The sequence below is a fragment of the Octopus sinensis genome, linkage group LG18 (genome assembly GCF_006345805.1).
Source record: "Octopus sinensis linkage group LG18, ASM634580v1, whole genome shotgun sequence".
Taxonomy (NCBI): Eukaryota; Metazoa; Mollusca; class Cephalopoda; order Octopoda; family Octopodidae; genus Octopus; species Octopus sinensis.
The window spans coordinates 1,232,839-1,248,944 of NC_043014.1; the positions used below are offsets into that span (position 1 = coordinate 1,232,839).

The 16,106-nt window shown below is 40.5% G+C and overlaps 1 protein-coding gene and 1 long non-coding RNA gene across 2 annotated transcripts in view; one reads left to right on the plus strand and one right to left on the minus strand.

The window, feature by feature from the left end:
- Positions 1-617: 617 nt before the first annotated feature.
- Positions 618-16,106, plus strand: part of LOC115221628 (sodium-coupled monocarboxylate transporter 2) — a 47,983-nt gene continuing 32,494 nt past the window's right edge. The window contains exon 1 of the mRNA XM_029791827.2: positions 618-1,233. The gene's annotated coding sequence lies outside the window, so the exon portion shown is untranslated. The remainder of the gene's footprint in view (positions 1,234-16,106) is intronic.
- Positions 7,932-16,106, minus strand: part of LOC118766819 — a 10,737-nt gene continuing 2,562 nt past the window's right edge. Inside the window, exons 2-3 of the long non-coding RNA XR_005002729.1 lie at positions 10,100-10,108; positions 7,932-7,944 (exon numbers count right to left, since the gene is read on the minus strand). This is a non-coding gene — a long non-coding RNA (uncharacterized LOC118766819). The remainder of the gene's footprint in view (positions 7,945-10,099; positions 10,109-16,106) is intronic.

Below are 16,106 nucleotides of genomic sequence, written 5' to 3' on the forward strand. Positions count from 1 at the left end.
AGGTTGAATGGCCGATGCTGATGGTAGTGGTGGGAGTAGGAAAGAGAGAGAGAGAGAGAGGACAGTGTAGAAGGAAGGGGGTGGAGTCGTGTAGTGAGAGGGGGAGAATGGGGCAAAGCAACAGATGTAGGTATTGGCTTTATCACTACTTGCAGGGAAGGTGGTGGTGGTGGTGGAGACGGAGTCTGGGTTTGTAGAGGTGGAGATGGCGAACTGTCTCTGCTTGTGTGTGTATATGCGTATATATATATATATATATACACATGGGCATATGTACACACACACACACATGCACATACATAGCCACGTCAGCCCCCAGTGGACCTGCAGTATGTGTATCTATTGATGTATGTATGGGTGTGCCATGGGCTGAAACAACGCAATGAGGATGGTGTGTGTTGCGTGGTGTCTGTATTTTGTATCTGTGATGTTTTGCTATATGTGATGGCCGAGCAAGAATTATATATATATACATATATAAATATGCAGATAAATAGATAGATAGAGAGATAGATGTATACATGTTTGTCGTTTGTGATGTGTAATATGTATATATATTTGTGTGTGTGTGTGTGCTATGGCGGGAAGAAAGTTGTGTTCTTTGCTTTGGGGACAGCAGATTGGTTCTTTTCTTCTTTGCCAAACTTTATTCTTGGCCTATTTGCCATTTCTCAGTCCCTCCTCTTCCTTATTTTCTCTGCAACCCTGTATTTCTTTCTTTCTTTCTCTCATTCCATAACTCTTTCCTTCTTTTTTTCTCTCTCTCACACTTTCTGCTACTCGCTTTCTCTACCCCGTTCTTTCTCTAGTCCCCACCCTTCTCTTTCGAATTTCCCTTCGCCTCTTCACATTTACTCTTCTAATAATACCACATCCACCCTCTTTACCATCTTTCTCCAGCTTCCTTCGTCTTCTTTCCTCGTCCCCACCAACCCGCTCATTCTCTCTCTCTCTCTCTCTCTCTCGTCCTCTCTGTCTATCTCCAAAGCTCCTACCCCGACTTCACCCATCGCCTGACACCTCACAAAAGCAGGGGAAAAGGTTTCAAAGACCCTGGCGTCGCTTCGTATCGTCTGGACTCTTATTTTGCTATTCTCTTCATTTAGATCTGACATCTTAATAAGTCTCACCCCACCCCGTATCTGTCTTCAGACTCTTTCGCTGCTACATTCGACACCCGTTTAACATACCCCGAACAAAACTCTTGGATACTCCGATGGTCGTTTTTTACATGTATGTATTTCAAATTCCTTCAGATTTTATTATACACTTTCTGTCTGTACGTGTGTATATAAGTATGTATGTATGTATGTATGTATGTATGTATGTATGTATGTATGTGTGTGTGTGTGTATGTATGTATGTATGTATGTATGTGTATGTATGTATGTATGTATGTATGTATGTATGTATGTATGCATTTATGTATGTATGTATGTATGCATTTATGTATGTATGTATGTATGTATGTATGTATGTATGTATGTATGTATGTATGCATGCATGTATGTATGTATGTATGTATGTATGTATGTATGCATGTATGTATGTATGTATGTATGTATGCATGTATGTATGTATGTATGTATGCATTTATGTATGTATGTATGTATGCATGTATGTATGTATGTATATAAGTATGTATGGTACTTGTCAAGTATGGTATGTATTTATATATGTATGTAAGTATGTATGTATGTATGTGTGCATGCATGTGTGTGTTTGTGTATGCATGTATGTATACATTGCACAAACGTACATAGTCCATCTCAAACATACGTATAGTACATGTGTGTGTGTGTTTGTATGTGTGTGTGTGTGTGTGTGTATACCAGTACACCTATACGTATGTATACGTATACATAGATGTAAATTTAAACACGTCCCGCCACTTTCCAAAGTGCTCAACGTGTATAACGTTGGTACCATGAATATTTAAGACCAATATACACAGAATATTGATGACAACACACACATACACACTCATTCATAAATTCATACGTATTTTTAGTTAATTTTGACATAAATCCGTGTGTGAGTGTATGTATGTATGTGTGTGTGTGTGTGTGAGTGTATACACATACATAGGAATATGTGTGTGTGTTTTAGTATATCACAGATATCTACTGAAATCTGTCTCTTACTTGGTGGGCATCTGTTGTTTGGTGAAACGTCATATAACGTTAGATTACGTTTAACGGTTTATGTCGACGTTATCATCAACGTTACGTTTCGTGTCACTCTTAAATCCGATGACCTTTTGTGACCATCGTCATCTAACGTCTGATTGTGTCACCTTTACGTTAGGTGACGTGGACTTACGCTTCTGCAGTGACAATCATCAGTTTTTTTTACGTTCTGCTTACGTTGTTACGTACAGTTCACTTGACGTTGTATGTTGTTACGCTACTTTCCTATTGTTAATGCATAATTTTATTGCGTATCATTGTTTTCATAAAAGCTTTCTATTTATGTCTGCCTACCTATCCGTCCGTCCATCCATCCATCCATCATCTATCTATCTATCTATCTATCTATCTATCTATCTATCTATCTATCTATCTATCTATCTATCTATCTATCCATCCATCCATACGTTAGTGTGCGTGTATGAGCGTGCGCGCACGCGCTTCTTTCTCGGTCGTTCCATTCCCCCCACCAAAAGTTACCATTGTTTGTACGGACGTCACGACTGGGCATTTTTAATTATAACATACTAGCAGTATCGCCCGGCGTTGCTCGGGTTTGTAAGGGAAATAACTATATAAGCATTTTAGAGAGTTACTTCCCTTATAGATGCCAATTCGGGCTTTCTTAGCCATTTCTGTTTTGGTGTCTTCAAGCCATGAAATCGTTGTTCTAAAAGAACGCTGGTCTCCTTGACAACGCATTACGACGTTGATTTCCTTACACTCCCTTCCCCACAGCTTCACGAGGGAGGGAAGGGGGAGAAGCAAACAGGTGCAGGTGTGACCATGGACGCCAACTCCGCCGCCATCGACACACGAAAAATTATGCATTAAAATGGAATAAAAAATGATGTTAAATTATTTTTAAAATCGTAGACTCATCGTAGACGCGCGCTAATAGCCAGACGGGCTCGATATGAATCACGACTATAAGATACCGCAAATAGTGGGAGTAGTTAGGAATCTAAGTCGAAGGGGACAGACACTCACACAACTACAGTTTTATATATCTAGATATTTCTAGTGAACCCCTTTCTGTTTGTGGAAAAGCCAGGACCACGTTTAGTGTGCTCCTTTTTCTTTTTTACTCTCGGCATAAAGCCCAAAATTTTTGGGGAGGAGGCCAGTCGATTAGATCGACCCCAGTACGCAACTAGTACTTAATTTATCGACCCCGAAAGGATGAAAGGCAAAGTCGACCTCGGCGGAATTTGAACTCAGAACGTAAAGACAGACGAAACACCGCTAAGCATTTCATCCGGCCTGCTAACGTTTCTGCCAGTTTGCCGCCTTTTTAGTACAGTAACGTGTGTGGTTCAAGGGAGATTTGGCCCCTATTTCTAGCGGATCGATCAACCACATACCGATCCCTATTTGTGCCAATGTGACAATGGGAGGTGGGTAATGTTCCTGTACTTCTCTTTTAAAGACATTAGAGAGAAGAGAAAAAGTTACATTTGGTGGTTAAAAGACATGGGTCTCAGTCGGTTTAGACGATGATTCTTCAATTGTTCAATCAACTTAATTACCTGCTCCTGAATTTACATGTAAGCGGTGGAGCATCCCGCTGACACGCTTACCCTTTCAAAAATTCTCAGTCGGCTTAAGTCGCCTTGACTTAATCTATGTGACATGGCTCTACCTTTTGAATTACGAGTACAATCCATTCGACGGATTCCGTACAGTTTCCGTTAATCTATTTTCAGTCACAAGGTGTGGTGGTGGTGACGATGGTGGTGGCGGTGATGATGATGACTATACTGAGAGGGAATGTGAATCTATGGTGTTCATGCCTTTCTAAATGACACGTGAAATATGTAATGGGAATTAATTTTGTTAGAAGCAGGAATGGAGTACCTAGGAGTACAGTACTTTCTAGTGATGTGTTATTTCAGAAAATAGCTGAAGCGCGCCATTCCAACGTATTCTGCCCAGCCACAAACAACACCATTGAGAAGGCGATTCGGTGACCTACACGTCGATACATGACAGCCACCACGGCTACATTTGAGCAATGGATTAATCCTACATGAATAAATGAGATGTAGAGACAGAAGTGACGGGAAGCAGTGGTGTTGGTCCGGTGAAACCACTCGGAAGAATACGAACCAATTCCTTTTTAAGAACCATTTCACTCTCCCGATGTTATTTCAATTAATGTTCCTGTGAGTTTGTCACAAACATTGCAATTATGGGATGTCACTGTCGATGCATCCGCTTTTAATTGCAATTTACTTTCACTTTTTAGTATAATCCACTTTCACCCTCCAAACAAATACCACAAGACGTCTTGTCCAGTCTTCAACCAGTTTCCCCAATCCCCTTCCTCGATTCGTATTCCTTTATCAATCTTTATATATAAAAGTAAGGTTGTGTGTCTGTCTCCTACGATTTAGATTCCTAATTACTCCCACATTTTGCGGTGCAGTTTAACCAAAACCGGGTATCTTATAGTCGTGATTCATATCGAGCCCTTCTGGGTATTAGCGCGCGTCTACGATGAGTCTACGATTTAAAAAATAATTTACCATCATTTTTTTTCCATTTTAATGCATATTTTTTTAATATAAGGGAAGTAACTCTCTAAAAATGTCTACGATGAGTCAACGATTTGAAAAAAAATTTACCATAATTTTTTTCCATTTTTAATGCATTTTTTGCTATTTTTTGGCTATAACTCTCTAAAAATGCTAAACGGACAGATAGGCAGGCCGACATAAATAGAAAGCTTTTCCCTTACAAACCCGAGCAACGCCGGGCGATACTGCTAGCTTCAAATAAAGAAAGGGTAAAATATGACTAGGGCGAGATTTGAGCACAGAATGCAGAGATTCGACGGAATCTGACTCCATATCAACTCTGCTCTCCGCTTCCCAACCTTCACTGTCAATACTCCCCACTCACTCATTCTCTCTCTTTCGCCGTATTAATAGATCCGGGGCAGTATTAAAGGGCCCCTTTGTTATGCCGTTGCCTAACTATTACCCTTCTTAACCCTGTTTCTAGTCACATCACTTAAAGTTGGTCTTATATCATTGTTTAACAAATATAATAGACCGGCTGTTGACAGCTGTAAGACTTTGATGTTAGCACAACTAAACACACACATACATACATATATATATATATATATATACCCACACACATTTATATCTAATTGATTACTTCTTGTGTGTGTGTGCAAGATACACACACGTATCGGTGTGTGTGTATTCATTTCAGGGAATCCAAACAGAATTTTCGGAATGTTTTACAAATTTGCACCGATTGGTGTGTATAATTGTTAGTGTATGTATGTATGCATGCATGCGTGCATGCATGTATGCATGTATGTATGTATGTATGTATGTATGTATGCATGCATGTATGTATGTATGTATGTATGTATGTATGTATGTATGTTTGTATGTATGTTTGTATGTATGTATGTATGTATGTATGTATGTATGTATGTATGTATGTATGTATGTATGTCATTATTCAGTTTATTTCAAGATTTCTTGTCAATAGAGGAAGAACCGGTTTCTAACTTAGATCCAAAACTCTTTCATTGGAATTTCAACATCGACAACAGGAAATGAATGAATGTATGCATGTATGTATGTATGTATGTATGTATGTATATATGTATGTGTGTGTGTATGTATGCATGTATGTATGTATGTGTGTATGTATGTTTGTATGTATGTATGTATGTATGTATGTGTGTATGTATGTATGTATGTATGCATGTATGTATGTATGTGTGTATGTATGTATGTATGTATGTATGTATGTATGTGTGTATGTATGCTTGTGTGTGTTTGTGTGTGTACGTATGTATGTACGTATGTATGTATGTATGTATGTATGTACGTATGTACGTATGTATGTATGTGTGTATGTATGTATGAATGTATGTATGTATGTATGTGTGTATGTATGCATGAATAAGTTTAATTTCAGTTCTTGAGAGAGTCCAGGCTGGTCACTAACGAAGCGACAAGACTTTTTGAGTCCAGAGAGTTGTTGTTGTTTGTGAATATGTGGTTTAGTTGGTGTGTTTGGTTGAGCTTTGAATGCCTACAAAGGATCTCAACTGGAGAATCTTCAGACTGGCTTCTCTGTGTTACCAATAGATTGGATTTAGAGAATCCACATCGGTTTCTTTTGTCCTTTCTTCATGAAACCGAGTATTTGTTGGTCCATAACCCAATGCCCAAATAATGATGGGTAAACATAAGAATTCATAGTCAGGGTACAATAGCTGTAAATTCCTCTAATTTGCCGTAAATGTTCTCTTTTTTTCCTGGACTCTTGATTGTCCATTCACATCCACTGGACAGCTGACCCCTATAACAGTGTAGGACTTTTGTTCCCTGTCCCACAGAACAATATCAGGTCTGTTATGTACTGAATTGATATTTTTATTGGGTTCTTCCACCAGTTTTTTCCTTGTTTTTCAATCTCTGAACACCCCTTGGTTCTCATATGCCCTTGATGTAAACTTCATGGCAGTCCTTCATCATCATCATCATCGTTTAACATCCGTTTTCCGCACTAGCACGGGTTGGACGGTTCGACCGGGGTCTAGGAAGCCAGGGGCTGCACCAGGCTCCAGTCTGATCTGGCAGTATTTCTACAGGTGGATGCCCTTCCTAACGCCAATCACTCCATGAGTGTAGTGGGTGCTTTTTACGTGCCACCAGCACAGGTGCCAGACGAGTCTGGCAAACGGCCACGACCAGATGGTGCTTTTTACATGCCACCGGCACGAGGCCAGTTGGGGCGGAGCTGGCAATAGCCACGTTCGGATGGTTCTCTTACGTGCCACTGGCACTGGGTTCTTCTACCAGTATTCCTTGTTTTTCAATATCTGAACACCCCTTGGTTCTCATATGCCTTTGATGTAACCTTCAAGGCAGTCCTTCATATGGATAGCATTTGCAACTCAGGGCCAGGTAGTGTCTCATAGACATTTCAGGGCAGCTACTGACAGTGTGTAGGCAACATTTTTCATCTCAGCATGGAGGAGGTGTGGTGGTATCCCTGCCCCTCTTCTTTATCGGGTATTTAGTTGTTATCTCCTGTTCCTGTATAGTGAAGGCATATCCTTCTAAGTGGGAATTAATGTCTCTATCACAGGTCCAGGAGCGGCTACTCTTCCTTTTTTTAATGCTGTTGTTGCCCTCTCGTGGAACATGTACCCATCCATTGCTTTTTGCTGGTATCGTGGCCGATGCCAGACTCCCCTGGCACCTGTGCTGGTGGCATGTAAAAAGCACCCACTACACTCATGGAGTGGTTGGCGTTAGGAAGGGCATCCAGCTGTAGAAACACTGCCAGATCAGACTGGAGCCTGGTGCAGCCCCTGGCTTCCCAGACCCCGGTCGAACCGTCCAACCCATGCTAGCATGGAAAACGGATGTTAAACGATGATGATGATGATGTCTGCTTTTCCCCCAAGCTTCTGTTTAAGTAGGCCAGTCCAGCCTCCTTTGGGTCACACAAGACAGTTGTATCCTCAGAGTACCTGCTCAGTCGTTCTTCTCCAAATCTGAAGATGTTGTTGATCTCACTTTTGAGTAGAAATAGACTCATTTCCTTCTTCATTGTTCAACAGGTGTCGTCTGAGGGATTCAATGCAACATTCAAAGGCTGTCTTCACACTGCTCCTATGCCTCTACTGCTATCACTTTAACCCTTTAGTGTTCGCATTATTCTGCCAAAATTAATCCTTTTTTATCCACATCGCCTTGAACTAATCAGGCATTATCTTGGTGCTATGAGATTTTGATGAGGTAGCTGTTAATTTTTTAATCGATATTGTAAGGTTGGTGTGAGAGACCAGATCTGGCCAGTTTGAACATAAAACAGGCAGAATACTTTTGGCCGGATATGGCTGGTTTAAATGCTAAAGGGTTAAATTCTATCAATACATATATATGTACACATGTGTATGTACATACGTATATGTATGTATGTATGTATGTATGTATATGTATGTATCATCATCATCATCATCATTTAGCGTCCTCTTTCCATGCTAGCATGGGTTGGACGGTTCAACTGGGGTCTGTGAAGCCCGAAGGCTGCACCAGGCCAGTCAGATCTGGCAGTGTTTCTACAGCTGGATACCCTTCCTAACGCCAACCACTCCATGATTGTAGTGGGTGCTTTTTATGTGCCACCGACACAGGTGCCAGACGAGGCTGGCAAACGGCCACGCTCGGATGGTGCGTTTTATGTGCCACCGGCATGGAGGCCAGGCGAGGCTGGCACGGCCACGATTGCGGAGGCCAGGTGAGACTGGCACGGCCACGATTGAAAAATCGTACATATATATGTATGTATGTATGTATGTGTGTATGTATGTACGTATGTATATGTATGTATGTATGTATGTATGTATGTATTTACGTACATATATATGTATATGTATGTATGTATGTACGTAAATATATATGTATATGTATGTATGTATGTATGTATGTACGTTCATATATATGTATATGTATGTATGTATGTATATGTATGTATGTATGTATGTATGTACGTACATATATATGTATATGTATGTATGTATGTACGTACATATATATGTATATGTATGTATGTTTGTACGTACATATATATGTATATGTACGTATGTTTTTAATTATTTGGACAAAGACGGAAAGCTCCATGTTTTTGTAAATGCATGTGTGTGTGTGTGAATATATGCTTTTACATGTGGTTCGTGTGTGTGTGTGTATGCTTTTACATGTAGTTCGTATGTGTGTGTGTGTGTATGCTTTTACATGTGGTTCGTGTGTGTGTGTGTGTGTGTATGCTTTTACATGTGGTTCGTGTGTGTGTGGTGTGTGTAAAGGAAGCAAGTTCTACAGAAGTGTAACATAGTGTTGGATATTCTCTAATTAACCTAATATTTTGTGTTAATTACTGTTAGTAATTAGGAGAAATCACCAGAACCCTGTTTACTTATTCACCGGCCGTTCACAGAGAAGAACTCACCAAGTTGACTAAACTGACCCAACTGGAGCAATCTCTTCTCAAATATAAATTGTATTATCAATGTTTGCATATTGACTTCATTACAGAGAATAACATTTTCACACATCAAGAATTGCTATTCTCCTTGCTAAGAATCATCTTCTTTCATCATTATTTTGACTCCTTCTTCCGAATGTTTGCTTGGGTTTAAACAGAGTTTAGGGAGACAAACTTCCCAAGCAAGATGACATTACACCAGGGCCAGACATGTTTTTGTGAAAGATTGGAAATAAATGACACTGTCTCCACGACAGTGACATTCGGTTACAACCACCACATGATGTCAAGGGAAGGAAAATCAAGCACTGCTCAAACACACACACACACACACATATATATACCGTAAATCCTCGAGTATAGTCCGCCCTTGAGTATAATATGCAGGGGATCTTTAGGGGGCTGTACCTCTGAAAAACCTAAACCTTGTCTATAATATGCACCCCTTTTCTAACTTGAGTCAAGGAGGTCTATATAACATCCTTGGTTTGTAAAAATGTATACGGTAACATCCTTTATTATTATTGTATATATAACATAATGCAAACGTGTAGCTTTTTTGTGCATTTTGTTTGCAGAAAATAAAGAAATAACAGTAATAACGATTAATAAATGTTGCTTATTGCAAGTTATGGATGATTCTTTTATGACTTCATTGCTTTCAGGCTTAGCTTAAGGGATTTTCACGCCCAACATCACAAAATGCGTCTGAATAAACATTGCCGGACAGCAAATAGAGACTGGGACATTGCTTAGAAAGTATTTTTCATTTTTAACCTTGTATATATTACACACTAGGGATTTTGACCTTTAAATTTTTTTGGGAAAAATGCGGATTATACTCGAGGATTTACGGTATATATACACACACACACACACACAAAAAAAACCTGGCATTCTGTTGCTTAGAACAAGTGTTCCATGTGATCTGATCAACGGAACATCCTGCTCTTGTGAAATTAACATGCAAGTGGTTGAGCACTCTACAGCCATGTGCACCTTTAACATAGTTCTGAGGGAGATTCAGTGTGGCACTGAATGAGGACATGGCTGGACCCTGTGAATTACAGGTACTCCTCATTTTACCAACATAGTGGAGTAACATGAAAGAGTGTCTTGCTCAAGGACATAAGGCACTGCCAGGAATTGAACTCGCGACTGACGACTGAGCTGAATGCCCTAACCACTAAGCCATATGTCTTCATATATACGATGGGCTTCTTTCAGTTTCTCCCTACCAAATCCACTCTCAAGGTTTTGGTCATCTAGGGGCTATAGCAGAAGACACTTGCTCAGTGTATCATGCAGTGGGACTGAACCTGGAACCATGTGGCTGTGAAGCAAACCTCTTACCACACAGCCACACTGGTGCCTATGTTAAATGGTAATTCTGCTGCAGAGGTCTTTTGATAAATTTATAACCTAGTTTCAAAGATATCTAAAACTTATAAATAATGCCAGACGAGAACGATAAAATGGTTTTGTTTCTGTGATTTATAAGCCATGGCAACTAATTACCATAATGAAATAAGTTGGTTCGGAATAGGAAAAGAAGCCTGTTTGCTTCTATTCTTACCAACTGGATGATTTTTGACTAAAATTAAACCTGTTGTTACGAGTAGAATCTTTTGTAAACGGTTGAAAAATGATTTTAGAACAAAATATCAAAAATTTGTTTGAAATCAACACATTTTATGTTTTTTTCTATTTTTGATGTTTGGCCTAAATTTGCCATTAAAAATATGAAACCGAGTATGTTGCTGGAATCTAAAACTCTTAGAATGCTCTTATGAAATATAATACCATTAAGAAGGAGGGAATTTGGTTACAGTCACTTTATGTAGAATTTTTGTCATTGGGGAACGGTATGGTGCAATGACAAATGATAAGCAAATATAGATATGACGAATATTTATTACAAACAGATAAAACAAAAACAACAAACGTAAATGTTACAGAACATAAATATGACAAAGATGTACATAAATATAGATATAACACACATAAATATGACATACATATTATGTAGATATAACATAGATATATCAGAGATATGAAAAATGTATAACATTTATAACAAATACAAGAAACGGATTGGTGGTAGTTTGTCTGCCTGTAACATTCTGATTTCAAATTCCACTGCGGTTGACTTTGTCTTTCATTATTTAGGGGTCAATAAAGTAAATACTCATTAATATGACATACATGTGACTACTGGGGTTGATGTGATCGACCAGCCCCTGCTACCCTGAAATTGCTGGCCTTGTGCCAAAATTTGAAAGCATTGTTATTAATTTCTTCAAAAATGGTTGTAATAGCCAAAATTGGTCTCAAAATCTTTGTCTGGGAAGAAATGTTCCATAAATTGAAAAGAGTCCAACTGAAGACCTCCTTGGATTCCCTCAGACAACAACAACCAAAACTACAGACAGAAGTTAAAAGGATTATTTCAGAAAATGTAACCCCAAGAGGGTATTCTGACAGCTGTACCTCCGGGTGGACGGTGAGAGATCAGGAGATTTTCACTGAAGTGGAACAACTTAGGAGAGATGAAGGAACTGAAGCTAGGGTTTACCGGAAATTGAGGAAACCACCCAGAGACCCATCAGTCTATACCCGCATTGTCTCACCTTTCATCCATCCACCCATACTTTCGTCTGTCTATATCTATCTATCTATCTATCTATCTATCTCTCTCTCTCTCTATCTATCTATCTATCTATCTATCTATCTGTCTATCTATCTATCTATCTATCTATCTATCTATCTATCTGTCTATCTATCTGTCTATCTATCTATCTATCTGTCTATCTATCTGTCTATCTATCTATCTATCTATCTGTCTATCTATCTATCTATCTGTCTATCTATCTATCTATCTATCTATCTATTAATCTATCTGTCTATCTATCTATCTATCTATCTGTCTATCTATCTATCTGTCTATCTATCTGTCTATCTATCTATCTATCTATCTATCTATCTGTCTATCTATCTATCTATCTATCTATCTATCTATCTATCTATCTATCTATCTGTCTATCTATCTATCTATCTATCTATCTATCTATCTGTCTATCTATCTGTCTATCTATCTATCTATCTATCTGTCTATCTATCTGTCTATCTATCTATCTATCTATCTATCTATCTGTCTATCTATCTATCTGTCTATCTATCTGTCTATCTATCTATCTATCTATCTGTCTATCTATCTATCTATCTATCTATCTATCTATCTATCTATCTATCTATCTATCTATGTCTATCTATCTATCTATCTATCTATCTATCTGTCTATCTATCTATCTATCTATCTGTCTGGCGGCGGTGTACTGCAACTGGCAGCAAAACGGGAGCATTCCTGGTTTTGTGAGCCGAGGAGCCGTAACACTGCTGAAGAAAGATCTAAACAAGGGAAATGTAATAGATAACTTTAGGCCCATCACTCTGCTTAATGCAGACTTGAAAATTTTGGCCAAGGTGCTAGCCAAGAGGTTGGCGCTTGTCATCGAGAAACTGGTCGACAAGGCGCAAACATGCGCCGTGCCAGGCCGGACCATCCATGACAACTCCATCTGATGCGCTACATCATAGACAGGGTAGTTAACGAACCTGGCATGGGTGGAGCCCTGATCAACTTGGATCAATCAAAAGCCTTTGATAGGGTAGACCATCGATACTTGGAGGCAGTCCTGAGAGCGGCTGGTTTCGGTCCCGTCTTCCGCGGCTGGATAGCTGCCTTGTACAGAGGCATCCGTTCGGTAATTCGCGTAAATGGACATCTATCGAGACCTTTCGACATTGCACGTTCGGTCCGTCAGGGATGCCCCTCTCGGCGCTTCTATACGTATTGACTCTTGAGCCACTACTGCGGAAGCTGGCGACTCTAAGGGGCATCCCGCGAGAATTGGGATGCGGGACGAGCGTGTCTGCATACGCGGACGACGTCACCGTCATAGTGTCTAGCCACGAGCACATCGAGCTGGTCGGCGAGACACGAATGAAAACTACGAAGCAGTGACAGGAGCGAAAATCAACCGGGAAAAGTCAGTGGGCTTGCGACTAGGCACCTGGAGAAGCAAGCCCATGCCGTCCACCAGCGCCTCCGTCGTGGGACGCTGGACCGACGGCCCGGTTGAGTTGCTCGGGGTCTGGTTTGGTCCGGACCTCCAAGTGGAGAAGAACTGGAACGAGATAACGAGTAGGGTGGTCACTATCGCCCGCAATGGGCCGAGAGGAAACTGTCCCTAAAAGGTCGAGCGGAGGTGGCGAACCGTACATCACGTCCGTCATCTACTACCGCCTGACCGTCGTACCTTGTCCCGACCCTACCATCACCAAACTACAACGCATCCTCTTTCGCTTCTTGTGGAAAGGATGCGTCCCGATGGTCAGGCGATCCATTTGCTGTCAACACCCGTTAAAAGGAGGGCTGGGCATGCCGTGGTTGATGATGCGCAGACACGCGCTGAGACTGCGACATCTCTGGCTCTATGTAGACGACGGTGAACAGGTGTGGTCGCCGTTTGTGAGGCACGCTTTCCCGCAGCTCGTCTCCATGACCGAACTGCAGTCGTGGATCAAAAAGAGGCCGAGGAAGGGCGAATGGCACCGCGAGTGTCGCGTTGCTCTCAAGCAACTCTGCCGTCCTGGGTCGACCTTAAGTGACTTCAACACAACCAAAGCATTCTATAGGGTTTAGTGGAGGGGAGGTACGACGACGAGCTCGGGGCGAACCTGGACGTCGACGAGGAGTACCTGACCCGCTGTTCGGACGACTTTCGGGCCAGGGCCCATGGACAACTTCCAGAGATCCCTGGCCTGGCAGTGCTACCGAGAAGCGCTACCCGTTCGGGATAAGCTCTACAGACACGGCTCGAGAAACACGGGGCCGACCTGCCCGAGATGCGGTCAGAGCGACGAACCGTTCTGCACGCACTCGTTCAGTGTCCACAATTTCCGACCTGTGGGCTTATGTCGAACAACTGCTGTCACGTGTGGGACGAGTCGGTTTATCAGCTGAGTCTATCGTCAATATTGTCACGCCTCCTTCCTTCAAACGGGAAGGAAGAGCTATTTTCATCATCCTTGTGGCTATGGCGAAAGAATGTATCTGGTGGACGCGTCTGAAAGGATTGGAGACAAACACTTTCCTCTCTGGTCAATCTCTCATCAACTTCTTCAAGTACCACTGAAAAGGAAAGTGAGAGTAGAGAGGCAAGTTTTGTCTAGCGAATGTTTTAAAAAAAGATGGTGAATGTAGCAAGAATGGCACGTATGAATGACGAAGCCACCTTGAGCATGATCCTATGAACCCAGAATCGAAAACAGAGAGTTGCTTATTTGCAAAAAAAAAAAAAAAAAAAAAAATATAAAGTGACTTTATTGACCGAGGTTACCGTGGTCTTTTCCGCAGGCTTTTCTTTCCACGGTAACCTCACTTCCCTCCCCTTTTGTACCTTACAGACTCTTTCTGTTCCTCTCCCACTTATTTTTTTTATCCTGTCCTCCCCTTTTAATTATCCTATTGATCATTTTTTTTTCCTCTCCTCCCTTTTTTTTTTTTTTTTTTTTTAACCCCCTTATTTTGTCCTCTTCTCTCCTTTACGATCCCTTTTGATCGAACCTCCCCCTCCTTTTTTTTTTTTTTTTTTTTAATACCTTCAAAAGAAAGCTCTACCTTGTAATTTGTTCTATCTGTGTGCAGCCCTGTGTGGCTAATAAGAAACATATCTATCTATCTATCTATCTATCTATCTATCTATCTATCTATCTATCTATCTATCTATCTATCTATCTATCTATTTCTCTCTCTATATATATATATATGTTGTGGAAGTGCATGGCTTAGTGGTTAGGATGTCAGCATCATGATCGTAAGATTGTGGTTTCGATTCCTGGACCGGGCGATGCGTTGTGTTCTTGAGCAAAACACTTCATTTCACGTTGCTCCAGTCCACTCAGCTGGCAAAAATTAGTAACGCTGCGATGGACTGGCATCCCGTGCAGCTGGGGAACACATATGCCATTGAAACGGGGAACCCAAGCCCATGGGCCTGGCTAGGCTTAAAAAGGGCGCATTTATTTTTTTATTTATATATATATATGTATATACTATATATATATGTATGTATATATATACTATATATATAATATATATATATTATATATATATATATATATATATATATATAATATGTACATGCATACATACAGACATACATACACATATATATATATATGTATGTATGTTATATATGTATATATATATACATATATACAATATATGATGATGATGATTATGTATATATATATGTATGTATATATAAAAATGGCATATCGTCAGATCCCAAAACCTGTTGGCCCAAAATCTCTTAAAAATATTTCTAAGAGGTCTTGGGCCAACAGGCTTTGAGATCTGACGATACAAAATAAAGTTAAACCCTTTATGGACGGCACCATGTGGCTGTGAAACAAGTTTCTTACCACATGATCATGCCTGTGCCTGGGGAGAATCTAAAAGTAGTTGATAGCTTCCGTTACTGAGGTGACCAAGTCTCTTGTGGGGGTGGATGCTCAGAGAATGTTACCACTAGAATAAGAATAGCCCGAGCAAAGTTCAGAAAGCTTCTACCCCTACTGGTGACAAAGGGCCTCTTGCTCAGAGTGAAAAGTAGATTGTATGAGGCATGTGTGCTTCACAGCAGTGAAACATGGGCCAAGACTGCTGAAGACATGTGTGGGCTTGAAAGAAATGAAGCTGGTACGATCCACAGGATGTGTAATGTCAGTGTACATACACGACAGAGTGTAAGCACTCTGAGGGAAATATTGGACATAAGAAGCATCAGATGTGGCGGGCATGAGAGACAACTGCGCTGGTAT